This window comes from Calonectris borealis, chromosome 6 (assembly GCF_964195595.1).
Source record: "Calonectris borealis chromosome 6, bCalBor7.hap1.2, whole genome shotgun sequence".
NCBI classification, from domain to species: Eukaryota; Metazoa; Chordata; class Aves; order Procellariiformes; family Procellariidae; genus Calonectris; species Calonectris borealis.
The window spans coordinates 43,822,405-43,849,570 of record NC_134317.1 but is presented as its reverse complement, the minus strand read 5'-3'; the positions used below and the strand labels follow the sequence as shown (position 1 = coordinate 43,849,570).

General features: G+C 52.2%; 1 pseudogene; it reads right to left on the bottom strand.

Annotated features, from left to right (window-relative positions):
• Nucleotides 1–252: 252 nt before the first annotated feature.
• On the bottom strand, nucleotides 253–19,670 carry LOC142083868 (aryl hydrocarbon receptor-like; annotated as a pseudogene).
• Between the last annotated feature and the right edge of the window lie 7,496 nt (nucleotides 19,671–27,166).

Sequence of the window (27,166 nt, the reverse complement as noted above, 5' to 3'; positions counted from 1 at the left end):
CTCGCTCCATCCGTGTGAGCCGGTGCACCCCTCAGGTCCTGCAGCCCTCACATTTCACCTTGAGCCGGACCTTGCAGGTACAGAGCGGCTGCCCGCCCGCGAAGGGTGCTGATGGGAAGCCAGGACCCCGCTCGGAGGAGGGCGGCGCTCCTGCACCCACCTTCGCAGGGAGAGCTGCTGAGCACCTCGAAACTGGCTTTGTGTCCTGTACATGCAGCCATGGATTTTGCCATGGGGAAGGCAGGAGATGCCCTACCGGGAATCACAGGCCATGGGAGTGAAGTCCAGCTTGTGCTTTGTCTGGAAGATCAGCGTCTTGGTCTGAAGCTCCAGGATGGAGAGCGGCTGGAGAGGAGTTGCAATGGCAAAGAAAGCAAGTGGGGACCTGTCCGATGCCCCCTTCTGCTGCCTGAAAAGGAATTTCAAGCGCCCATGGAAATTCAAGGCCTGAGAGAGGATTGGAAAATGTGGGTGTAAAGCAAACAGGGTGATGGGAACTGGCTGTGCTTCCACCCCTACGGTTCACGAGTGGCCCTTAGGGAACACGCTGAGGGCAGAGGGGTGTCCTGGTGCAGGGCTGCATTACCAGAAATCCCGAGGAGTTATCCAGCAAGCAGCGGAAGCGGCAGGTGAAGCTCCTCTCCACGAAGCAGTGCTTCCCGGGGTGGAGGTGCTGGGGGCTAGACGCGGTGTTGCATCCAGCCGGCAGCGGCTGGTCACCAGGAAGGGCTGGGAAACCAAAAGGAAAATGAAGTTTTCCAAGCTGCACACCTTGAACGTATGCCCTTGCAGACCTGTTCCAGCTGGAGATTTTACTGCTCAAGTGAACCCATGATCTTCACAAGATGGGGAAGACCTTGCCATGGGAAATTACCAGTTCATGATAGTTTCTGGTCCCCACAAGCTCAGCTTGCCTCCCAGACACGAGCAAGGCAACAAGCTGCTCCTACTGAATTAAACAGGATTTCAAATGCCGAAAAGCAAAAAGGCTTGGGAAGAAGCGTCCCCATCCCTGCAGCACAGTGAAAGACAGCACGTCATTGCTGTTGGCTGCTTTTAGTGACAGGCGGCCGTGCCAACCCCTGGGATGTCTGCAAGTCCCAGCGGGAGGCTATGGGATGCTCCTCAGCACAGGGCTGTGCTTGGTGGCTATAAATGTCACCAGGAGGGTTTTTCCAGCACGGGGAGGCCATGCAGAGGTGGCTGGCTGGTCCCTGGGGATCGCCAGCGGCAGCGTGCTGGGTGCTGCCGGACACCGGGGCCCCATGCAGCTGGCAGCGGAAGGCGGCTCTGTCATCTGCGTGGATCAGCTCATACACGCTCTGGTAGATGAGACCCGACTGGAACGACACAAGGGGAGAAGAGCGTTGACTCCTGCCCAGCCTGGCAGAGGTGTCTGGAGGAAGACATGGCAGGAGGCTTTCCTTCATGGGTATTAAAAGTGCAGTGATTGAGTGTAAAGAAACAGGAACAAAAAACCAGCTTTGTCTGCAGTGTGGAGAGCAAGGACTGGGAACCAGCTGCTTTTAGGGAGGGTGGCTCAGGAAGGAGGAAAAGGGAGCAGAGAGTGGGTCTGCCTGGGGAAATCATGGCAATGGCTCTGAGGTGTCTAGAAGCAATAGAAATGGCCGTGTCCGAGTGGCTGTTCAGGACTGACAACACGACCTATTTCCCCAGAGTCCCCTGGTGATAGCTAAGCACACCAGCAAGGCTGAGGTTCTCCTGGTGTCACCCACCCCTTCCAAGGATGTTTCTCATTGGCTCTGGCTCCTGATCCGTAACTGCAATTCATGGGAAATGCTGAAACTCCAGCTCCCTCCCCTGCCTCGGGAGCCTCTGCTCTTTGGGAAGCTTTGCTCCCCATCTGTGGGGTGAACGCTACAGCAGCAGCATTTGCCTGGCATGTCTTAACTTCTAGTATCTTCTCGGGCCCAAATTCAAAGAGCCAGAAAAGCTGTGGGTTGTCAAAGGGGAATTTGTTTGTAGGGCACGAATTGCCAGGCTGCAACAGCATGCAAGATCTCTCTTGCATTGCCATCCCTAGCCCTCTGCAAATGAGCAGCTTTGTTTCTTTCACACATCAATGTCAAAGTAATTTCAGGTTGATCAAAACATTTTGACCAAACCAAGCTGATTTTTTTTTTTTTTCTTTTCAGACTTATGTGGGGGTTTTGCTGTTTTAAAAAAGGCTTTTGTAAGGGTTTTTTTAACTCCAAACCTGTGGGAACTGGCATCCCAGTGCAAACCATCTTCCTTCTCTGGGCCATCAGGAAAGATGGGCTATAAGGTTGGCTACGCCGCAGAAACACCAGCAAGTCCTCACACCACCTGCCTCCCAACACAGCCCCCTCCTTCTAGGGCATGTCTTGGACCAGCCTTTCCCATCCTGGTCCTGCAAGCTGTGGTGGTCAGCGTTACCCTGCCAAGCCCATGGACAGCCCAGGCCACCAACTGCCATGCTCCTGCCCTCAGAAACATGCCAGAGCAGAGCCTCCTGCTTAAGCAGACATACAGGTACTTTGAGAAGACCACTCCCTGCCCCTGACAGCTGTTTTGACTTAGGGTATCAGCCCATGAGGATCCTTCTACAGTCAGCTGGGAAAGGGTGCAGAGAGAGGACAAAGAAGAAAACACACCAGTCTCTGCAGGTGCACCAGGAACCCACGCAATGAAATGGGTTTGGCAGCCTCACAGTCCTCCCGTTGACTCAGTCCTTTGGCCAAAGGAGCTGGACATCGGGGGAACAGGAGGTAACAGGGTGTATGTGGGGAGAGCCCTGCTTTTCCTTAGCATCCCGCGTAACCCACAGTACTTCAGGGCACCGACATTGCTCACCATTGTGATACCCTCAGCCCTCTGTAAATGAGAGCATATGGGCCCAGCAGCCCAGAAGAGAAATCTCACACCCTTCTTACACACAAAGACAAGAGGATACAGAGCCTGCCATTGCTCAGCTTGCATCTGTTCCTACTCAAGTCACAAGCATGCTTGTTGGCTTTCACAGCCCCCAAAGAACATGACTCATTTGAAAACGTACATCAAAAACGACCCAAGGGAGCTGGGAGGGGAGAAAAGAAAGCCCTAGCATGGCTATCAGCACCTCCTTTCCAGACCTGGACTGCATCCATCTGTTTACAGCCAGGAAAAAACAGCACCCACCCACTGCCCAGGTAGTCCTACACAGTAGGGGAGATGTAGAAGATGTAGTCATCTCCAGTCACAGCGATGATAAATCCATTAAGTGCCTGAAAGCATAAGTTGAGCCCAGAGTTACTCTCCCTAGCTTCAGTTCAGCTGAACTTCTCCAGGTATGTCTTCAGCATTCGGGGACAGGAAGGGACCTTCTTCATCAACAAGGGACTCCCCAAAAAAGGAAAGCACCTTGTGTCCATGCAAGACTTTTAATCCTGGTTAGTTGGGATTTTTTTTTCAGGCTTAGCATGAGCAATGATCAAAGGTGGACTGACCACTTTTTTTAGACCCATCATTGAAGCCCTCTCACCGCAGGGCAGCTCCTGCATCAGGAAGGACCAGCTAAGGAAAGGTTTCATGGAGGACCTAGAGTTAGTTACCTCCTCTCCAGTTGTACCAGCTGGGTATAGCTATACTCTTCCGTGGCTCTGATTTTCTCTAACAAACCTGTCTACAACTTCAACAACAAGCACCAACAGGCAGTTGGGAGGAAGGACTGCCCTGGGCCGGGCAGGAGCCTGGTGACTCCAGGAGGAGCCTAGCATCAGTTCAAGCATAACGAAGCCTTCAGAGACAGTAACCAAACTGCAGTCAGTCACGGACCTGACCTATTTATCTACTCGTTCATTTTAAGGATGACCTCCAAAGACACTTTAGGCCTTGCTCCTCACCTTTAATATTACAGGTAGGCAGTTATACCACCTTATTTCTGCATTTCTGTATGTCTTCTCTCCATGCTTTCTCCAGTCACCCCTCAAAATCTGCCTTTTAATCCTTTGCACCTGAGGACATCACCGTCCCTCGGACTTCTGCTCTCAGCTCCAAGGGTACATGAACAACTCATCACAAAGTACATGAAGTAAAAACAAATCCAGTCACCGCTATCATTCAAAGATGGTAACGCAGCTAAAACCAACATCCACCTTGAAAGCAAAAGAGGGGAAAAAATCTGGAAACTCAGATCCCAGATTTCTGAAGGCCCTGACATCGCATCTGTGACGCCTGATGTGGCACCCCCTGGTCCTTATAAGCCTGCAGACTGTTTGACACATCTCTGAGGACGTGACAGCATCCTGTTCTCATCTGTCTCCCATTACACAGGACCACAGTCCCTTCCCATCTGATTTTGATCTTGTTCTTGACAAACATCTCAAGAGGCCCCATTGCTCTTGAAGGCCCTCAAACACGTCCCGGCATTGAATTGCCGCTATGAGACACCGTGCTGGGAAAGTTACTCTCCTCTTGCCTATGTTCTAGATGATAGAAGATAAGGCTTTAAACACAAAAAACCTAATCTCTATAAAAAACATCTTTGTGCTCATACCATCTGCCAACTTCACTTCTTGCCTTGCACTCTCCAATTACATACGCATGGCCTGCAGCTAAATACATACCCAGCTGGTAACTCCTTGCTTGAAAGAGACCAAAGCCATGCCAAATTAGAGAAACTACTCAAAAAATATGGGAGATCATGGCTAGGGTGGAGGGAAGGGAGCTCACACATCAAGTGAATACCCAGAAAAAGAGGCAAGATGAAGGTCCAGAGGTATCTGGTGACCATTTCAGGTTGATTTCCTCCAAAAGGAAGGTACTGCACTAGATAGCAATTCTTGCCCCCTGCTCTTGTCTGTAATAGATTTAATTTATTAGTGAATAAAAGGAGAGAAATAAGGAAAAGAAAACCCTAAGTGGAAGTCTGGGTTTAATCAAGATGTGGGCAGAAGTCTCAGCGGGTCTCATAAGCATCAGGCCAGGACCCGCTACAAATATGGACTCTGCCCTCGCTGCCCGACTGAATTGCCATGGGGACGTGCTGTTTGCTTGAGACCAGGCTGGAGAGAAGGGTCCGGCCACCCATGCTGCTCCTTCGGCTCCGCTCACCCTCTCCCCCCAAGCAAAGAGGAGGCAGGAGCAATCGGCTGACACAGCTCATGCATTTGCCCATTTACAGTGACACTCAGGCTCGCCCGGGATGGCTTTTTTTAGCCACTTGGATTATTTGAGAGGCTGCTGGATTGAGCATGTTGCTTGTTACCGTACAGATCCAGCTTGCAGCAGGACCGATCCCTTTCCTTTCTGCACTGCAGCCCCTCAAGGGGCCCTGAGTCAGTTTTCTGCCAATTACAGTATCTGATTAAAATGCTTTTTTTGGGGGGAAAAAAAAAACCCAAAACACATCAGGCAGCTCAGCTGGGGGTTTCTGACACATTAACACCTCATAAGCTCTCCAGATGCCTTCAACCACCCAAGGCTGCCAATGCTCTGGTGGCTCAACAAATTGCCATCATATGGCCCAGCTCAAACCCCCGGAGAGTGCTCGGGAGCAACTCCATTGTGGGACTGGGGCAACCGTGGTCTCCCTCCTGGCTATCGTGTTATTCCAGCTGTTCCTCTGTGACTATCACACTTGCAGACAGCTGAGACCACTCGTGGGAGCGAAGCCCACATGGGAGACTTTATGCAGTCCAAGCTTCATCGCCAAAAATCACACTGGGCTCCCATGGAGGCTCCTGGTGGGGGCTCCGCTCACACCCGCCTGCCTGTCCATAATGGTGGGCATTTGCGTAAGGCTGTGGAGGAGCAGGGTTGAAGGCACCAAAGTCAGATTTTAAGGAGAGCCAAGCATCCATCTGCTAGTGTTTGGAGAGGTGGAAGAAGGGAGAAGAGTACTGAATGCCCAGAAAGCACAGACACACGCGATGTCAGGAACACAACCGTAGAAAGATTAAAGGTCTTGCACAGACTTGCCCTGAAGCCCCAAGGAGCAGCACATTTTAAGCTGACATGCCCAGATGTTTATTCAGCAACCAGCCTTTCCATGTGACCTTTCTACCCCATTTCCTTCCAGCTTACATTTATAAATTGGAGCCCAAACAAACAGCATTCTGGCCAGCTGATTCACCAGCTCCTTGCTCTCTGAAGTTCATTGAGAGCTATTTCATTAGACACACACTGGCCTTTCTACAAAGCAAAGCTCCCACCGCCCACTGATTTTGTCCACCGCTGTCTTCTAAGATCCATCTTCTCTTTCTTCCCTCCCTCACAACCTAGAAACTGAATCTGGGCTTTTTCTATCCCAGGCAGGCTGTGAACTCATCCTAGGGAGCTCATGCAACACCCCAGGTAGGGCAAACAGTTCCTGGCGGATGTTTTATCCTGCAGCTATCACCATTCTCCTCTTGGCATTTACTAGAGCACAAGGAACCCACCGCCTCGGAGACTAATCAGGGATCAATCCCTACACTGCTGTACGATACCCCTGCACCTCTTGGTTGGGATGGATGAGCTTGCGCACGTTGGGTCCATGAGCTGTAACGGGTCCCAAGGAAAAATGCCAGGTTTGGGCTCAGTGACAGCTAACACCTGCAAACTACAGGCACAGACATCACCCGATGCCTTTGCAAGGAGGACACAACCCACCACCCCGAGCCCTGCTCTGTCCACAGATGCAGTTTATGGTACAGTCCCTACGGAGCTGCTGCGGCATAACCAAAGTGGCAGTAAACTTTGGTGCAGGGTGGGAGGGAACGGTGGGGACAGGGACTTGTCCCAGCCAGGCAGTGTCACTGGTCCCTGTCCCAAGGTGCTCAGTGCCTGTGGCAATCACAGCAAAACAGCTCCTGGCAAGGCAGGGTCTCCTCTTGCTCCACAGGTGGGACCATATGCTCCATAGCTGCTGTACGGTTCAACAGACAGGAACCAGCCATTGTGCCCAGGGAAGACCCCAAATGACCGAGCTACGATACCTGGAGCAGCAGTTCCCCCTCAGGAAACAGCCCTCCGTCGACCTGCGGGTCCATTCCTCTGTTCCCTCCTGGGGCCCTGGGCTGATCCAGCACGCAGTCACCAACGTCCTTAGCTGTGGCTGCGAGGCAAGAGGGCAAGAAATCAGTGTGGAAAGGGCAAGCCAGGACCCTCTTCCTCCTCCTCCTCCCCACCCCAGTGCTGCTTGTGCATGGCTGCACCATGCTACCCAATGCACGGGGATCTGCCTCAGAGGAAGATGAGACCAATGGTAGCTGGAGCAGAGACCCTTTACAGAGTCATCCCCAACTTGCCCAATGCTTCCTCCAAGAGATTATTTCTCCTGCTCGGTCCCATTTCTGGGAAACCTCCCTTCTGCCAAGGTCTGAGGCAGAGACACAACGGATAGAGGGGAGGTGAGCATTTTTGGGCTGCCCAGGCTAGGAAACACCACCCAACACAGCAAGAAGTCAACAGGTTAGAGCCTGGTAGAACTGGAGTTGGCTTCAAGCCACCCCATGCCTGCTTTCCTACCCTTCAGGGCTGACGAAAGACATGGCAAACCTTTCCAAACCATCTGAGATGCCATCAAAGCACCCATATTTTTTCTCCCTTCCGCCTGTGGCTGCTCAGAAGCAGATCGGAGGGTTAGTCGCCACGGTGGTCCTGGTGAGACATCTGAGCAGCTCTGCTCCCAGGACTTGCTGCCATGACCTCCCCAGGCTAATTCACGTGCTGCCTCATGCTTCCTCACTAGGTGCCTTCAAGGCAACACCCATGGGTGCAGCCAATGTGAAACCTCCTGCCCTGGTTGTAGGACCTCGAGCCTCATGGGACACACAGGAAACCGGTTGTTCAGGGAACAGGAATGAGGATGGTGGCTCCCGGGGACATCCCCAGCGTGGTTCTTCATCTGCTGGGGAATTATCCTTGAAAAACCTCAGTCCAAACTCAGCTTCCAATAAAAGGACAATTTTCAAGGTATGTTTTTGTGCCAACTCAACCAAAAACGCTCAGGAAAACCTCAAAACAGCTCCTGTGCAGGAACCACCCCACCTCTGCCGCTGCCGCGAGCTCCTGCAGCGGTCAGACAGAACTCACAGGCCGTGCACAGCCGCATCCCGGCACAGCATCACTGCCTGCCCCGTCTCAGCCCTGGGTTTCTGATGGCGCTGCATGACCTTGGCTGGATCCAAAGGGAAAAGGTCTTCTGAATTTGGAGGAGCGGTAGGAAGCGAGTTAAAACCCCAAACCATCCCAAGACTGACCACACATTTAATTTTCTCCACGGTAGAAGCTCTCACCTCACCACTGAACGGTTTTAAAGGCTTGTTATTGGGTTTTTTTTTCCCAGTAGCACCAAGTTCAAAGTCAAAATAATTCCAAATCTAAAAAAAGTTTCATCTAAAACTGCTGATATGAGACATTTTGCTTTTCATCAAACCATCAATATGCAAAAACATTTTCCCTGACAGATCTGCATTTTTGTATTAAAAACCAGTTTGAGGTCAAAACATCGCTCAGATCTATTTACATGTAGAGCCTGAGTGACAAGAAGCACCTGCCTGTGCAGGCTTTCAGCAACCAGGCACATGGTTAAAGATAGTTAGCTGAAGGTCTTGGATAAGGTGACACAGAGGAGCACTGTTGCAGTCATACAGGTTTAAATAAAAGTGGAGAGGATGCTCTGAGGTCATTAAGCAGAATTAGTCTCGATCTCTATCACTGATAGAACTGGGCTACTTCAGCCTCCCCCAAACCTTGAGTGCTCCTTGGAGATGCTTAGGCAGCAGTTGCATCTTTTGCCCTTTCCATCCTGTGTCCTCACTCGCTGGTGGAAAGCCCAGCTTGTGGGCATCTCCCACGGGACGTGCCTTCCCCTCCCTGACAGCTCCCCTGTGGGTCAGTTTAGCCCACGCCACGAGTCCCCATTGCCCCCTGCGTAAGCTCACGTTACCATTTCTGCAGGGGACGACCCTCTGCATAGACACTTCCCAAATCAGCAAGAGGTGGATCAGCCAGGCCAGGGGACGCGAGACCTCTGGGAAAAGTTGGGAAAGATGAGGTTCAACGCAGTGCTCAGTTTGCTCATCAGTCAAGGAAAGGCATGTCCCCAGGAGTTTCAAAAGGCAAGTTTGAGGCAGTCACCAAGCAAAAAGCTTCCTCGCACGACTGCCAAGCGATCCCCAAGGAAAAACATCCAAAGCCCATCTGGACCATGGGTATGGCTTCAATTTGCACATGATGGAGTGCAATAGTTTCAAAATGAAACATCAATTCTTTTTTTAAATATGAGTTCTTTTGAAGGGCTGACTCCTCTCTAAAGCATTGAAATGAGGCAAGCTGGCAGTGAAATTCAAAAAGAAACCAAGTTCTTCCAAAACAAAGCTCCAAAAGGGCAGAGAGCATTTTGAGAGGATGCACGTCCCGAGAGCACATGGTCTCCAGCTCTCTCCCAGTGTCCACCAGCAGCATCTGAAGGGAGAGCTGCAACGAGCTGGGGAGAGCTGCTGTGGGCTTACAGAATCCAACACGAAACACCTATTTGCTCATTTTGTGCTTTCCAGCAAAATTACTTCTTCCAACTCTCCCACTGATTTAGCAAGGGGGCTTTTCATCTCCCATCAGAGATGCTCACTTGCCCTACTCTCAAACACAGTGGTCCATTTCTGCACAGCTGAGCTAGAAAATCCTGCAGAATCTATCTCCCATGGGACACGCTGTGATGACCTTGCTTGGGGAGAAGGCCTGGAGCACAGAGAGAGGGTAGGAAACCGAAAGAGAAGATGTCTGCCAACTGCTTTGCTACCAAGCATCACTGCACATGGATCGCAAGGTCCTAACTGCAGGACATGGATTGTAACTGGTGCTTCTAAGTGTTGGTGGTGTAGAGCAGCTGGTGTTGACATCCAGCCCAGTCCTCACCATCCATGGCCAGAGGCCAAGGAGATGCTGAGGCCAGTGTGTGAGGCAAAACGCATGGCGCTCTCCCACCAAAATAATCCAGAATGTGTAACATGAGCTCCCCTCACTTTCATCATCACTTCAACACCTGTGGCCCCATCTTGTTCTTGCAGAGGGCTTCTCTGCTTCAAGGGATAGCCACCCTGTTGGGGATGGCCAGTGGAGGAGTGAGCATCCAGCAGACAGGCAGGGCTGAGGCTGCTCTCAGAAGCCACAGCCATTCCTCAGCAGTCTAGATGATCCAGAGACCTCCTGTATCCATTTTCAGGTGGTGACCCTCTTCATGTTCAAACATGTCATGACTGGGTGTCCTCCTCAACCAACAAGTCAGGAGCAAAGTGCCCCTGTGGCTCTCCCCTTCCACAGGTCTCTGAACTCATCCTTGCCCAAATTGCCAAGAACCGCAGGGGTTGGGAGCAATCCCAAGAGATGCCTGAGCACATCCAGATAGAGGACTCCAGGCCCATGTAACCACCAGGGGTACAGAGGCTATTCCCAGTCAGTTTTTGACTTGGAAAGGAAAAAAAAAAATCCTTTTAATCAAAGTGCAGAAAAAAACCACCCCATCCGCAACATGGGTAACCTCATGGGAGGGAGGGATCACTCCTGAAACGTCCCTCATTTGCTTGAGACAAGTTGTTAATCTCTGCACATAACAAGCACATAAATCCACGCTCACCAGAAACAACTTGCAGGATGATCACCCCCTGACAGGCAATGCTGGCTCCGTCTCCCAATGACACGGGGTGGTGGCTTGGAGCCTCCTTCCCCTCCCACTGTCTCCCTGACACAGCTGGGCGAAGGCGATGCAGAAGCATCTCTGGGAAGTGCTGCAACTCTGGAGTGGAGCTTGCAGCAAGGTCAAGCTGGAGCCGGCGCTACCAGAAGCGAGGAGCACCGACAGCCAGGATTCTCCACCCCAGCAGAGCAGGCTACGTGATGGGGAGATGCCACCCCCTGGAATCCCACCGAGAGCCCTGGGTCCCTCAGCCTGATGAATTCACGTCTCCAAGGGGCTGATGGCTAAGATGCACTGAAAATAACTGATGGCAGGAAGAGGAGGAGATCCCTGTCTGCTACAAGGCAGGAAAAAGCAGGTGGCAAGCCATATAAGATGCCATATAATAAGCCATATAATGTTTAAGATACTCATTGTAATGGACCATTGCCTGTTGAGACTCACTTCCACATGAAGCAGCTGAGACCACGAAGTTAATGTGATTAAAAGAAACAGGTCCAACGTGTATACAAGCTATAATATACCCACAGTAAAAGAAATAACTATAGATACAAGGATGATGCACATTTGCTGTTTGTGCCCAGCTTTTTCGGTTTCCTGCTGTGCATCTTTGAGAATGAATAGGAATTAATGCAAGATTAAAAAGACCATGACAAAACTGATCTGCAGTTACTAGACAAATTCTAGGCATTTGCTGAAGCAATTTGGTGATCATTTATATTTTCAAAGTGCTGGGATAGAGGCCGTCGGTGTGTAATGTTTATAGACAGGAGGGGGAAATCCAGCTCTGTCCTGAACCCCTACACCAGCCAGAGCACTGGAGGAGGCTTCCTGCTGCTGGTGTGATCCCTGAAGACTGGAAGGCTTTCATTCAAAAGGAAGCCAGGGGAGATGTCATAACATTTTCAGCATTAATGAATCAGGATGTGTCCTGTACATTCCCAAGAGCATCCCTTTGGGTTGGCTTCTTGCCTCTGCAAGGAGGTTTCTAAGCCCTGCAATGTGAAGGAAAGACCTCAAGCATGAGAAAGAAAGAAAAAGGAGCAAAGCAATCTAATCTCTTCATTTTTTGCTCATCACATTCACAAAGAAAAACACAGCAATGTAGCCATGGAGGCTAACATGTCCCTTGCCTCTGGCATAGTTTTGTCACTGAAAAAAAAGTTATTGGTAAAAAATCCTGGAGTCAGTTCTTCTCTCATGGACTGAGTTACACCGGTGAGAGATGACAGACTTCACCCATGGGAAGCATTTGTCTTTGAACAGACTCCAGAGATGCCTGGCATCAAGAACCCAGGAGCTCCCAGCTCTTCCAGCAACACCAAGCCATGCACAACATTTTTCCTCTTGGACCCGATCCCAAACCCCATCAAATTGGTACCAATCTTTGCCTCAGCTGTTTAACAAAAGCATTATGCCAAGCAGAGCAGGCTCATGACATCCAAGTAAAATAGGCAAATGCCAAAACCACAGGTTATAAACCTATTAGAAAAAGTCACCCAGCATTTTTCTGAGGAGCACAGAAATACCCAGGGGAGCGCTGGCAGCCCCGAAGCCCATGCCAACCTCTCCAACCTGCTGGTGCTGCAAATGCTCCCACATGGTCCTGCAGGATCTTGCCCAGGGAGGGATTTAAGCTTGACTCCTTTCACTGCATCAGTTACTTCAGGTCCAGACCCCTGCAGCTCTGGCCCATAAGAGCAAACAACAAGGAGATGAATAAAAAAACTAATTTAATGCTGACTGCAGTGAGATTACCTGGTGAAACCTGCTGCCAGCTGCCCCACAGCAGAGCATTGCAGATTTGCATAGCAGCAGAGGTGGGAAGGGAAGGGAAGAGAAGAGATCTTCTAGGCTAACCACCTGCTTGAGCAGGGTCAGCCGGAGTGGGTTTCCCAGGACCATGACCAGTCCCTGGCACAGATGGCAGATGGGGATCTCGGATCTAACCTTCCTAACTGCACCAGTGCAGGGATGGTGAATGTCTGAGACTGCTGGTGGAAAGGACAGACCTGGGAGGATTGATCTTGCACTCCTCCATGGACAAGTGAATGGAGACCCACCAGGACTCCAGCTCCCGTGGTGGCAGGATCATGCCACCAAGCACATCCTTGTGGGATCCATCTCTGCACTGGCACCTGCTGGTGCTCAAATGCTTGCCTGTGAACGGCAGGTCTAGGCCTTGCTGTGCAGCTAAGAGGCTGTCATCATGGCTGACCACTTGGACCTGGCACAGATGAGCTCTTGCTCAGCACAGACCAAGCAGAAGATCCCACCATGGCTGTCTGGAGAGCCCTAGGTGCCCAGGGGAAAGGCTGCATCATGCAAGACCTTTCCCCAGGTTCATGCTAAATATGTTGCAACCATGACATAGGCGCAGTCTAAAAATACATCCACGTATATAAATGTCAGCTGCAACACTGACACTCTTCACAGCCTGTGACCTCCCACCTCTGGTGCACCAGCATGAAGAACAGCCCCTGAAACTGGTCCCACCTGGACAGCTCCTACCTGCAGCCTTAACCACTTCTCTCCACCAAGCCAAAATGCCCAATAACCTTGTAGGCATACCTCTACGTCTCCAGCTGTGCTTGCAAGGTGCAGAGTGAAGCCTGCAAAGGAGACAGGCTTGCAACATGTCGGTTGGGTCACAGCCCCTGCAGGACACTATCCTGCCCTCCCTTATGCTTGGGCAGCAGCCCAGACTGGGTGTTCAGTGGAGGTTTGGTAGGAGATGAAACAGAACAAGGACACATGTGTGGACCACACGTTCTCAAAAACACACACGTGGAAAATGACATCTCTGCCCCAGGCTGACACTGGGCTGGGTGTAGGCCAGTGGGTTACTGGGAAGTACCCTACTATTTGCCATGGTCTCGTACCAGGAGAGGGTTTTCCAAAGGTTCTCCCTATTGCAGATCTCACCACCTGGATAACTTTAATCTAGGAAGAGGGCATGGCAGCACATACCCTACGCACATCCTTTCCACCTCGCAGAGCATTTTAAGCCCCATTTTCTTGCTGTTCTCACCCTTGGCAGAGCCACATCTGCAACCCCCAGCATCTGCTTCTTTTGTTACATGAACCCTAGGAAATGAACCCCGGCACAGTTCTCCAGCTAGCTGGAGGTTTTCCAAGCCACTCAGCACTAAACAAATCCGTCCAAGCTTTCATGAGATCTCACTGCTTGCAGCAAGTGGAGCTCCCATCACACCATACAGAGCCCAGAGCATCACGGCAGCCAGCAGCACTGTGAACTTAGAGACAAGCTTTTCTCCTTGGGCACTTGCTCTCAAAGAGACAGGGATCAGCAGAGTCACTCTGGATTTATCTGGGAGACCATCAGACATAGGTCCAAGTAGCAACCACTGCAAACTGGTTTGCAAACAGAAGCTCAGCGCAGGTCTGGCAGTGAGGTTCAGCCATTTTTTGTACAAGTGACAAAACCTTTAAGTGCCTTTAAGGCAGGTCTTGATAGCACCAGAGTCGTCATTGCTATCTACCAGCACTCAAAGGCTGGATCTGATGAGCAAAGGTTGGAAGAGACCAAGCTCTGAACCTCCACCTTGCCATGTTTTACCTATATAACCTTGGGTAAGATTGAAACTTTCCTGATGCTCAAAGCAGGCTCTGACCCTGGGAGCATGGAGGTGCTTCATCTAGTTCAGGAGACGAGCGAACCCAGGACTGCCCAACTACTGCAGGTCCCCATGTGAGGTATAGCCAACCGCACAGGGCAAGCTGTTCCCCTGGGTGTGCATCAGTCACAAGCTGGTGACAAGTGCACGCTGCAAAGCAAAGGAAGAGGGAAATCTGAACTTCTGGGTCTATTTCTCCTCCTGACTACAGGGAAGAGTCAGACCCATACATGGGGACATAGCCACCACCATCCTGCTGGCACTTAGCACACATCACCCAAGGGCCACCACGGCTTGAGACACACATCTGCCATACACCAAGCCTGAGAGAGTATTGCCTTTAGCTTCACCAGCAGTGGTTTACGCAGTGAACCACGCTACTCCTAGGAGAGTGGGGAGACCAATCCTGCCAATTTTCGTACTGTAGAAGAGCTTGGCTAAAATATGCTGAGATTTTAGCAGCCAATCCCAAAGTCCAGCTCCACCCACCCCAGGGGAAGGAGTGGTTCAGGAGCTGACAAGCATGGCCAATCCAGATGATTTCCCTGAACACCCGACTCCCAACTCACATGCCAACTTTCCTTTTTTTTTTTTTTTTTTTTTTATTTGCACAGGGAAGACTGTGATAACAGGCAGAAGAGAGCTGTGCAACATCTGCAGCACTTGCACCAGGGGACAGACAAGTTACAGCAGATGTGTGTATGCCCCAAACGAGCTTACAGAGGCATGGAGCTTCGAAAGCTTTCCTCTCAATGGCTGAAGCTCGTCATTTCCAGCAAACAACAAGGTTTTTCTGGTTTCTTGTTAAAGCATGGACAGAAGAGGGAGAACATTTAAAAGCAAAGCAGATTTAAAAGATGATCCAGTGAGTCACTACCCTCAACAGCACCTCCTGGTTTCCAAACAGCCTTGTACTTCAAAACCAAGTTCAAATCCCAAAAGCACTTTTTTTCAACTTTCAAAAATTAAATCCTTGTGAGCTTCCAGCTGCAATCCTGCTGCCTGCTTATCCAGCTGAAGACCCCAAGCATAAATCATGATAACCATGATCCTCCCCAGGTGGGATAGGGGAGGATGCAGAAGCTCCTGTGCCTCTGCTGCTGACCCACAGCTCTCGTGGCCTTGGCCACCGCACTTGCTGTGCCCACCGACCAGCTCTTCCTCACACCCCGAGGAGGGTGATGGTGAGCTAAAAACAGCATTATAGAGGAGTAACACAGGGATATCCAGGAGGAGACAGGCAAGTTTCACACCAGGCAGGCACAAGAAAGCCTGAGCTTTGGGAGCAAATTTCCTGGACAGTCTGGCCATGGATTCCTTTTCTGCTTTGAGTTTGTTGATGTGGATGGGCAAACACCAGCAAGAAGGGGTACCCCAGCCAACACACCCTACCCGGGGCGGCCAGGCAGGCAGAGCTCTGGCACGGGCCCCAGGTGACCTGGGTCTGATCCCACCCAGATGACATGAGACAAGTCCCTTTCCCTAGTATCCACCATGTAAGCAGGCACTAACACCAGCATCTAAACCCACTTTGGGTTGTCTTCCACTCTGTCCCACCCAGGACACTGCCCCAGACCCTGCTGCCTGACTTCCTAAACACCATTAAATGGGTCTGTCCCCAAGCCACAGGCACAGAGCACCCACATATCAGAAATATCAGAGAAGATGGAGAGGGTTGGAAACCTCTTCCTCACATTTCTGCTCATGTAAACAGCCAGGCAAGTTGCAGACGACGCAAGGAAGCTCAGTCCTATGGCTGGAGTGAGCATAAGAAATGCAGCACAAGAAAACAAGGATCCTCAGGGCATCACCCTGAACCCACTTGCAATTTCTTTTCTGAAAGGAGAGTTTGGACAGTGGGTATAAACCCAAGCCTGCAGACAGATTTAGAGGCCAACACAGCCAGCTCAGAGCGTGGGTTTCTGAATGATGACCAATTCAATTGTGTGGCTGCAAAACTCACCTCTGGGTCACCGAGCTTTTAACATGAACCCATCATGAATCCTGTTTGCTTTGCCCATCAGATAAAGCAACCTTACAAAAGTTACTGTGTGCATTTACAGTATCCGCAAAAATCTGTGCAAACCCAGCTCTAAAACCAACATGCAAAATGTGAACTGGGCTCGTTCCCTCGAAGGAAGAGCCATGCTCGGTCTGAGATGCAAACTGGTGGAAACACCAGGAATTGGTAATTTTTTCCATGAAGAGTAGTCAACCCCAAAACCAGCACAAGATCAGAAAAAGATCAGAAAAGTTGTAGAACTTGTCAGAAGACACTAACCATCCCTGTTGAGTTTTCAGTTCACACAGAAGTTGATACCATTTCTGTCCTGCTTAGAGGAGGTCTTATAAAACATTTCTAAAACAGATCCTTCTCCACCAGCTGCTGCGTGGTCAGTGTCACAGGTGCCACGTGCATTTTTATGAGCCTGCTGGTTACTGCAGCCCTGTCCACTGGCAGAGGGAGGGCTCCAGGAAACCCTGAAGTTCCTGGGAAGTTATCAACAAAACCCCCATGCTGGACCTACATAGGTCTCTGAAGCTGTCCAGGGAAGCCTGTGTGCTGGTTTTCCTGCTTCAGGTGGCCTTGCAGGAGGTCAAAATGGGATAACTCAACAGCTCTGACTGAGGGCTGCAGTCAGACACGCTCAGCCCGGACGCAAACCTGGCACGGCCAAAGTGAGCTTCTAGACACCAGCACAAAGCCTGGCCAGCTCAACCTAGGCCAATTACCAGTGAAGTTTCACTGATTACTCAAGTGGGTATTGCACGCTCTGCAGGACAGTTTAACCCCCTCCATCTGAAGAGCAAGGTGTTTGGATCCTTCCACCACCACCCCCCCAAAGAAGAAACCACCCAAAGACCTGTCACCTCTGCAGACTCTTCCTGAGATAGTTTCCAAACCAGCAAAAGCCATATCAGGGGCAGCAGGAGGAAATACCAGCTGATGCAGACATGCTGGGGAGGACCAGAGGTTCAGAAGAAGCATCGTCCATCTCTCATCTGTTATCAATCTCTCCCCAAACATCTGAACTGAAAATAATAAAAAAAAAAGCCAAGAAACCCACCACCAGCAACAAAAAGCCAAACCTAGTTTGGTTCGTCTCTACTTCCAGAAGCACCGCCACAGGGTAGGCTGTACCGGAGACCTGACGAAGCGGGGAGGGAGAGCTAGCAGAAGGACACCAAACGGTGGGCAGCAGCTAATTCCTCCTGCCTTTCACAAACGATCGGTCTATCTCCAAAGACTTGATTGTCTGCTCCAAAGACACGAAGCCAAGAGGAGGCAGAGCCTTGGATGGGCTTTTTGGCACATGTCGAGTTTCTTGCAAGAACTATCTCTAGCAGTACATGGGATTTTTACTTTTAACCTACGACGCAGCCCGGGCAGGCGTACATCCAGGGTCACCTGCCGGCATCCGCCTCCCTGCCAGACTGGTTATACCCACGTACTTTGGCTCCACATAGACTCTATTAACCCTTTGCCTAGGAGAAAGGGCAAGTGCCCGGACTGAATAGAAATGCTTGAAAAGAGGAATTTTTTTATCAATATGGCACCAATTAAAGCTGCCTGGAGACAAGGCAACGGGCTTGGGCTGCTGATGGAGGGAGGTCGAGGCAGCAGAGGACAGGGATGCTTTGCCAGGCGATGCCACGCTTTCCTGCTGCAGGAGAGGAGCCTGCATGAAGCAGAAAGCAGACAACAGCAAAACCGAACCGGAAAGCATGGCACAAGGGCTTTCACCATCTCCCCCCAAAACGCCTGATGTGATACACCACAAGCAGGCTGTCGTGACTTGCAGATGACGTGGGTTTTCATCAGGCAGGGCTCGAACTGAGGACGACCTTGATGAATCGGTGGGATGATCTGAAGTCAAATAAGGTGAACTTCAGGGCAGACACAGGCAAAGCAAGGGGAGGGAGTTGGAAATCACAGGTGCAGTGGCCAAATGGGAGTAATTGGCCTGGCAGAAACAGGTCTCCGAGGAGGGGCAAGGGCTGCCACCGAACATAAACCCGTTCAAAGATGATTTCTTTTCCAAAGCAGCTCTCAGGCCGAGAAGCACATGCTGAGCATATCCAGTGGGACCCGCTCCTGCTCAGAGGCAAGGGTCGCAGCTGAAGAGCTTGGCATAGGGGTCTCCTCCTGGAGAAGAGCATCCCCAGCTGGAGAGGGCCCTGGAGGAGCCCCAGGGGTATTGCTTTTCCGACACCAAGCACCCATAACTGACTGAAGAGGATTAGATTTGGGCGTGCAGCATCCAAAGATGAAGGGGATTCCTTCCAGAGGGGACATGGATAAAATCTGTGTCATGGCAGCAAAAGGCCTGAGGGGTAGATGTCCCATGGGCATAGCACCTCTCAGCAACCATTGCCAACTCCTCCACATTTCTGGAGACATGGCACTTTCCTCCATGGTTTTCCAGGGCGTTTTCACGTCCGTACCTCAGCTAAAGATCCAACACTGATGCACTAACAAACAAGGGTCTGATACCACAACTCATCATCATTCTACCTTCAGGAGACACAAGTCTCCATCCCAAGGCAAACATGGCTCGGGGTGTGATGTGGGCCATGCAGTGGGGACTGACTCCAGGAGCTTTTCACCTCTTGCAACACAGACACTCACCCATCAAGTAGCTCTTCACCTTCAGGTATCTGACAGCCGGTCAGAGGATGGAGAATTTATCGAGCCTGGTGCGCACATCTTCAGGGAAGGGCAGCAAGTCAGTCAGCTTGTTCAGATCCTGGTTGAGTCTGTCTCTATGTCGTTTGGAGGGGCTGGACTTCACACCCTCAGGGGGTGATGGTTTGGGGCTGGAAGAGGCAAAGGAAAGTTTAATCAAACTGGGCCTGTCCAACAAGCTCTTTTCAGTCCTTTCCAAGCACTGAAAATGCTCTGGCTGAGACACATGGGGGTGACACAGCCAGCGGCAAAGCACCAGAGTGTTAAAGGAGGACACCTCACATCTCCGTTCCTGCATGCCCCCACCTACGGCACATGCAGGGGGCGTCACAGTCACCCTTGAGGGAAGGGATGAAAAAGAGGAAAATGGCTTTGGTGATGCCGGGCAGCTCTTTTGGCAGCCCATTTCCATGGGCAAATGCTGCACCCTATGCCCAGGAACTCCGAGGGCCAGAGGCTTCACAGTTCTCCATCCTTAAGGATGCCACAGGGAAATAGCTTCCAGGTGCTCATCACTGACAAATCTGTTCGCTCTTTGCCAGGCAGTTATGAAGCTCCCAAGAGCTCCATGCAAGCCAGCAGGCAGGGCCAGGAAAACCGCCAGCCCCATCACACACACTTACCGAGGGAAGGGCATTGGCTTGAGCACAACCACATTATTAGGCACCAGAGAATCTGCACAGGTGGGCACCGCAGGAAACGACATTTCCCCCGCTCACAGAAAAAGTGAAGCTTGGTCTAGATGTTTTAAAGCTGTTTAAATTCCCTGCCCCTTAGGACTGTTTCCATCCATACTGCAGGGCAAAGCTCTGGCAGCCTCTGCCGGCCCCAGGCACCACGCGAGGCTGTCGCACCACGCGCTGCTACAGCACACCAAACCCTGGCGTTCAACAAAGCAGCTCAACACCTATACAACAAGCAAGGAAAAGGCATTTTAAAGATGTCTGAGCCCCCGTTCTGTTTGCAGGAGCCCTATTGCGGCACAGTCTTATGAAATGGATACGGTGCAAAGCTCAGTGCAGCCACAAAATTCACAATGAAGTTGCTGAGAAAAGCTGTTGACTCCCATGTAGATGGGCCGGAGCAGAGCCGCAGGGAAAGCTCTGCTCCCAGCGGGGCAAAGGCTGTGCCGTTGCTGCAGTGTTGTTTTTCCCCAGCTGCTCTTTGAATGGGGAACCCAGCAGGAAGTTTATCACTTTTGCAAGCTGGCAAGTACTGAGTGATATACTAATATTAACAACAGTTGAGGTTGCCTGAGCTGATATATTGTCTCCTAATTTTTATTATTTTTTTTAATAAGTAAAAAGCTCCGAGCAAACTGCAGAGGGACCAGAAAACTCCCTAACCCCATCCTTCCCTCCCCACCCGGCTGGCTGCACATCCCGCTGCTTCCAACCCTGCTCTGCCTGGCCTCTCCCAGCAGAGCCCTGCTGCAAGATCTGCCCAGTAACAGAAGAAAATAATCTCTTCCGATTCCCAAGGTTGGCCCTGCAGTACCAGGGATCAAGGTTCCCTCTGCTCCAAAGAAACACCTTCTCTCCGCACCCTAAGCCACATGAATCCAGCCCAAACCCTTAGTCTGGCCACGCCTGCCCCACCATGGGGCTGGAATTGCAGCTCTGAGATGAGCAGGAGAAAGGTTTGAGGCAGAGCAACCACCCTTCACATCTTCATACTTCTTTAAGACTCCCTAATAAACACCCAAGAGAGGCTCTGGCTCACCTTCTCACCATAGATTTATCACGTTGATGCTCCCTCCTTCATCCCAGGCTTGGGCTCATCTTAACATCTCACCATACATCTATAACATCAATGTTCCCTCCTCCATCCCAGGTTTGGGCTCAGCTTGTCTGTCTCCCCCCACTCCCTTGAATCCCTGTAAACATGTAGCACCATTTAGCATCGAGTTGCACAGCCCAACCATCACTGCACAAAGCCCCACCTCCTCTGATCTGCTTTTAAAGCCTGGCTTCCACCACTGATGTGGTCATTTGGATCTTTGATTGTCCTTGTTTGCCGTTCTCTTCCATCGCGTCCTTTCTGAGACAAGAAGGACAATGAGAAAACTGTGGGTTCATACCGGTGCCAAATGATGTCCTTTATTTTCTCCTCTCCACCTTTCCTCACCACTTTCCTTTTCTGATCCTTGCTGAGTTGACATTTTCAGGTTCAAGATGCCGCCCCTGAGCAGTAAGGCTCAGCTCAGAGCCCCGTGTTTTATGTGTCCACGTGGGACTGCATATTCCCACCTGCATCACTTTTACCAGTTACCTACACTGAACACGACCTGCTGTTTTATTGCTCTGTCCTGTAAGACCGCTTTGACCCCTTCCTGCCATCCTCCCCTGGAAGAGTTACTCACACCATCACCAAACACAGCCGCCTCACCATTCACACCCCATTTACGATGTCGGTGTCAAACACCAGTTTCCAGCACCGATCGGGCAGAGCTTGCCCTCCTGGTGCTGTGGGAACAGCTGTCTTACTCCCACGTGGGTACAGAGGGGCACGGAGCGATGGTCCTCGAGAGTCAGCCCATGCCCTTCCCTGGTCACCCCTTCAGCATCTCGACAGCCCTTCAGCCTCCACTGCAGAGTTTTTTCTACCCTCTCACTAGAAAGACTCTCCTGACGTGCCAGAACATTGCAGACAGAGCAGTTAAGGATAGAAAGCCAGACCCAGACACATTGTATGTTTTTTTTTTTTTCTAAGCCGTTTGCAAATTCCAGGGATAATTTCTTGAAATTAAATGTGATCGCTTCTCGCCAAGGGGCAAAGCAGAAGCAGCTAATGGTATCAAAAATGTCCCAGGTCAGCAAAGCTGATGTCAGTTTGATGGGAAGTGTGTTAATACATTCGTTTATGACCTTCCTAGACCATATGTAGAGACCCAGTAATTCGGCCATGCTTTTTAGTAAGGCAGGCAAAGATCCAGCTCAGCCCTGGAAATTGCACTCCAGTGTCTCCATCAAGTGGAGAAGGGAAGCTGCGGGAGGAAGGTGTCCCAGCCGCCAGCACCGCGGGCTCCCCAGCGCTCGGGTGTCTCAGTGGCAGGCAGAGCTGTGGGAAGGTGGTTTCCAGAGCCCATGGGACACCGCAGATTTGGGAAGCACGCACACGGTCTCTTTTTTGGCCAAAGCCCTCCAGCCCCTCTTTGCCCCCAATGCTCTTGGACTTCTCCTCCCCAGCTCCTACAAACCCCAATGCCTTTGCAAGGCAGCTCTACATTGCTGTCCTACACCTACTGCCAGCTTTCCTCTGGGAAAAAACACCTGATTTACCTCTTTCTACCTACTGGGGCTGGACTTTGTGTCAGAGGTGGAGCAAGACCTAGAGCAGCTTTAAGCAAACAGGCTTCGTAAGGCATCTCCTGCGAGGCAGAGTCAGGCTTGGGGCACTGCACATATTTCAAGCCTAAAAACTAGGAACCGTCCAGGGGTGTCTCTGGCACTACTGAATGCAGCAGGGAGGGTGCTGGGAATGTCCTACATGAGCTCCAGGCCCCAAAATCAGGTGCCTGGAGCTGTACTGAACAAGAGGCAAAACCATACAGCTATACCTGTTTTCTCCCTGCTCACCTGCCTTGGATTGCTCATCACCCACTGTACACAGACTCACGGAGGTCTTGGTGGGAAGGGATCTCTGCAGGTCTCCAGCCCAACCTCCCACCTGGCGCAGGAAAGGCACGAGGCATCAAAGTGGGTCAGCAGGGAGGTTATCTGAAGGACACGATCCTGTGGGTGAACAACGCAGGATGTCATCGGGGCTGTCCCTGCCTGTTCATGTGGGTTCACCTGCAGGCAGAGAAGCTTTGAGATGCTGGTCAAGCATCTCAAAGCAGGGCGCAGCAGGAACTTGGACAACTGAGTGTACAGATGTTGAAAGAGACAGCAGCCTAGGCAGAAGAAAATAATCTCCCTGCTGTAAAACTGGCTTGGACAAGTCAGCTCACCTGGAGATCGGCTGCCTGCTCTGCAGCCAGGGGGAAGGTTGCTGTGGACATGCCTGGGTCCAGATTTCACCAACTGTGAAACTCAGCTGCGCGTCTCTATCAAAGCAAAAGGCAGAAGTGAGCATCTGTGGGTTTATACCACTTTGCCTGTATCCATCTCTCCCGCAAGCACGGGGCTGGGCATAAGTGATGTGTGAAGGGAGAGACGCTGGCTGTTGTGCTCTATGAGAAAAGTGCCTAAACCTAATCAGGGCAGCGTGGGGGCAAACCTTCACCCAGTAAAAACTGGTAGAGCTGCCTTGTCTTTGATGATACTCGTCATCTCCAGCAGATAGCTAGGAGGGTCAAAAGTCTGTTACTGGCTTTCAGCAGGGCACTGATTTTTGGCCGTCCAATGCCAGAGTATCCCTAGAGGTAAGTCTGACTGTGATGCTCTTAAGGACAGCAAGAGATGGCAGAAAGGAAACCCTCTTGTCCAGTTCAGAAGCCATGGAGATGCCTAAGCTGAAAAGGAAAAAAATAATTCATCTCTAGTATCGAAACAGGTCCAGTGTGTAACTGAGCATTTGCTGTGCTCAAGATCGCAGCTCCCTGCCAAAAAGCAACGAGAGCCAGGGGCAGGATGAGCCATGGGTGCCCCCCCTGAAGCAGCACCCAAGGGGAGGTGGTGGCAGCATGGGCAGCCTCCGGTGACAGCCCTGGGCAAGGCGAGCTAAAGAGTATGGTTCAGCCGGGGGGAGCCCAGGAGCAGCAGGAGGTGGAGGCTGAACAAGAGACAAGGCTGCAGCTTGCAGCTTAGGTCCAAGGTCTCTCTGGGAGACAGGGCTGGAGACAAGGCTACCTGCAGCGTAGGTCCAAGGTCCACCTATGCACAGGGAGGTTAGAAAGGGACAGAGATAGACAGGGGTAAAGGTACAGCCTAAGACCAAGCCTAGGTGCTTGGGGCTGACATTAAATGGACCCCTACAGAGTCAGGAGCAGAGAGTGAGGTTGGCCGGGGCTGCTAAGACCTGCTGGTGCTCACAGAGCCCTGGCAGACGGTCCACCAACATCCCTCGTGGAGGGAGGTGTCCCTTATGAAGTGCTGTGGGTGCCGTGGGTCACCATGGGGCTATGTCAGGGTGACACGGAGCCAAGGCAGGGACATAGCATGGGGTCTTGGGAGTCATGAAGATGCCCCAGAGGCTGGGTGGGGAGGGGGTGGAAGTCAACACTGAGGAGCCCCAAGGCCAGGGGTAGTTATGGAGCCCAGGGTCACAGGCAGGCAGGGTTTGGGGGAGTGAAGAAGGGCAAGATCCAGGGGAGCCACAGGGGCAAGACCCTGCAGTATCTGCAGGCCAGGACTCATTGTGGAGGCAATGAGATGATGAGCTAGGAGCCAATGGGGACCCTGACAGAGGCCACACAGCCTCTGCTGGATGAAGCTCAGGGCTGGAAGTGTGGCCAACTCCCTAGCAGCACTGACGAGAAGCTGCCCTGCTCACCCACAGGTTATACAAATCCCTAAGGAGACAACAGGCTGCAAATTATGTGATGGCTGAAACCAGGAAATAAATAGACAAAGAAATCTGATTATGGAGGAAGAAGTTGGGCAGAGACTGGTCACGGGTTAGGGAGCAGCGCCGAGCCCTGCGCGTCAGCAGAGCATTGCAGGGACTAACCCTGCGGGTGACAGCAATGGTTTTCTGCCCACCCAGTTCCCCAAGCTGGCCTGGAGTGGCAGTGGACGTGCTCTGCAAGGCAGCACAAGGCAGCACGAAGCCTCTACTTTTCTGGAGGAGTTTCTTTTCCAGCAAACAAAAGAAACCCCAGCCCAGGGAGTGTGGTTCTAGTACAGAGAAGACACCTGGTATGGAGCACAGCTGTCTCTTCCCACCTGACGTCTTCTTGATCCTTCTTCTTCCTCCCCATTTGTTTCAACAAGGCATTTCCAAGATCTCAAAGCTCGGTCAAGAGCTGAGCGTTAGAAAGCCAGAGTCTCCGGTTCATTCAGAGGTTTCTCTGCTGTTTTCCACTCCTTCACCAACATGGGACGTCAGGCTGGCTGGGCAGATGGATCTTTCCAGACGCAAAGCAAATTTGCTCTCAACGCTTCCCAAAGCAGAGCGGTTTCTCCGGTGTTCCTGTTGGCAAACATGGAGTGCAAAACAAAAAAAGAAGGGGAAGCAAAGCCACCCACGTGGTTTCCAGCAACAATGCATTGCAGGGGTACAGAGACAGGAGCAGCTTCTTCAGAGAAGGTGCTTTGAATGTGATACCCCCAGATATCAGCAGTGTTGGCAGCCTTTTCCAGAGTCTCCAGTGAGCCCTGGGCAATACGGGGACTGGTTGGTGCTCATAACACGGCGTGGGACAAGCCATGGGGCAGCCAGGGAGAAAGCAGCTTTCCTTCAGCATTACCCAGCCCCATCTTGTGGCAAAGATCAGGAAAACCTCCAAGAGCAGCAGCGAGGTTTGCCACCACCACGTCTGCCCACTGTGTGGGCATCAGGGTGCTTTCCAGGATATGTCTTCTCCTGTTAAGGCATCCTCTCTCCTCCAGCACTCCCAATCCCAGCCGCAGGCAGCAGTGGTAGGGTTGGCCGGAGTCGCACCGGCCAGCTCCGGTGCATGCATGAGGATCTTGTCCTCGGCTGCTGTCACCTGAGCGCTGAGCCTGCTGCGGGGTTTGTGCAAACAGGCTGGGCATGCCTTGACTGCAGAAGCACACATTGGTGAGTTCTCCCCCATGTCCTCTCTTTGCCACCTCACTATGGCCTCCATTCCCCTCCATTTCTGGAGGCCATCAAGGTAGCTCACCCCCTTCCCTGCTGAAGGAGGCCCAGGGAGCTCTGCCACAAGCAGAGAGCAATGGTGAGAAGCACCAGGCAGCTGCCCTTCCCTCTGCAGAGAGCGACGGGGATCCCCTCTCCATTGTGGCCGAGCAACCCCAGGCTGGGAGCAGCTGGTGGCATCACGAAGAGTGACAAATGCATATGGGGGTTGGTGGATCTTCAGCGTCCTCTTCTCCAGGGAGAACAGTGAGACATGTAAGGATGCAGACAAGATGGGATCACTCAGAGGTGCCAGTATGGAAGGTGTCACACTGTACCCAGCTAGCAAACACAACACAAATCAAAGGCCCAAAGCACAGGGTAGGAAGTTTTAGATGGGGAACTGGAAACTGTCCCAGATCACTGGCTCCCATACAGCTGGAGAAGGAGGTAGATCTTGATTTCCACCTCTTCAGCTTGGCAAATCTGGAATAGTGTAGATAGCCAGGCACTGGGGCCTTCGTTGTAACAGCCAGGTACGCACCAGTCTGGAATGGGGAGTGGTGGTCTTGCCTACCCCCTGCCAGGTAAGAGAGGGGACAGGAATTGGGGCTGCCTTTGATGTCCATGGCCAGCAGTGAGGAGGCAGGGGCAGCACACAAGCTGCATCCTTCACCTCCGATTACATGGCGGCTGATGGAAAGTGACATGACGGGTACAGCGTGGCTGGTGTCCAGTCACATCCTATCGCAGCAGAAGAACCAGGAATAAGCAGTTAATCTGCGGCGAGACGCGGCTTGCTTCCCCCAGAGCTCAAGCCCCGGACATCCCATTCCTCCTGATTCACAGATCCAGTGGGCAGGGGGAGCGTGAGGGGCTTTGGCTCGAGACCTCCCGCCCATTTCGGCCGAGGGGTCAAGGCCTGAGGAGCCACCAGGGACATCGGTGCAGCGGTGTCATTGTCCCACCACCGGTTCTCCTCCCGGCGCCTTGCGACTTGCTGAGGGAACAACATCTGCCAAGGAAGTGACTTTCCAGGCGCGAGGAAGCCAAAGTTTGCCGCGTGCGGGAGAGGCCAGGACTGCCTTGCTCCTGGCGCTGCCTGCCCCCCTGCCAGCTCTGCCTGTACCGGCACTCCCCCAGGGCTTCCCCTCCCGCCCCTGGAGCTCCCACCCCACGGCATGCTCGTCTGCGAGGCAATGCGCTCCTGCCCGCCTGCTGCCTGCCCTGCTCCCCGCCCCGGCTGGGCTATCCAGGGGCTGGCAGCACCAGCAAAGGCTGCCGGAGGAGAACAGGGCGGCGAGAGCCGGTCACGCAGCTACCAGCCCCTGCAGGGAGCTGCGGGCAGAGCCGGTGCAGGCAGCCTGCCCGCCTGCCTCCCTGCCCGCCGCAGGCAGAGCCCACGCGGCGCGGCACGGCACGGCGGGGGCGTGGCCAGCGCCTAGGGAGGCGTGACCGGCGTGTAGGGGGCGTGGCCGGTGCGTAGGAGGCGTGCCC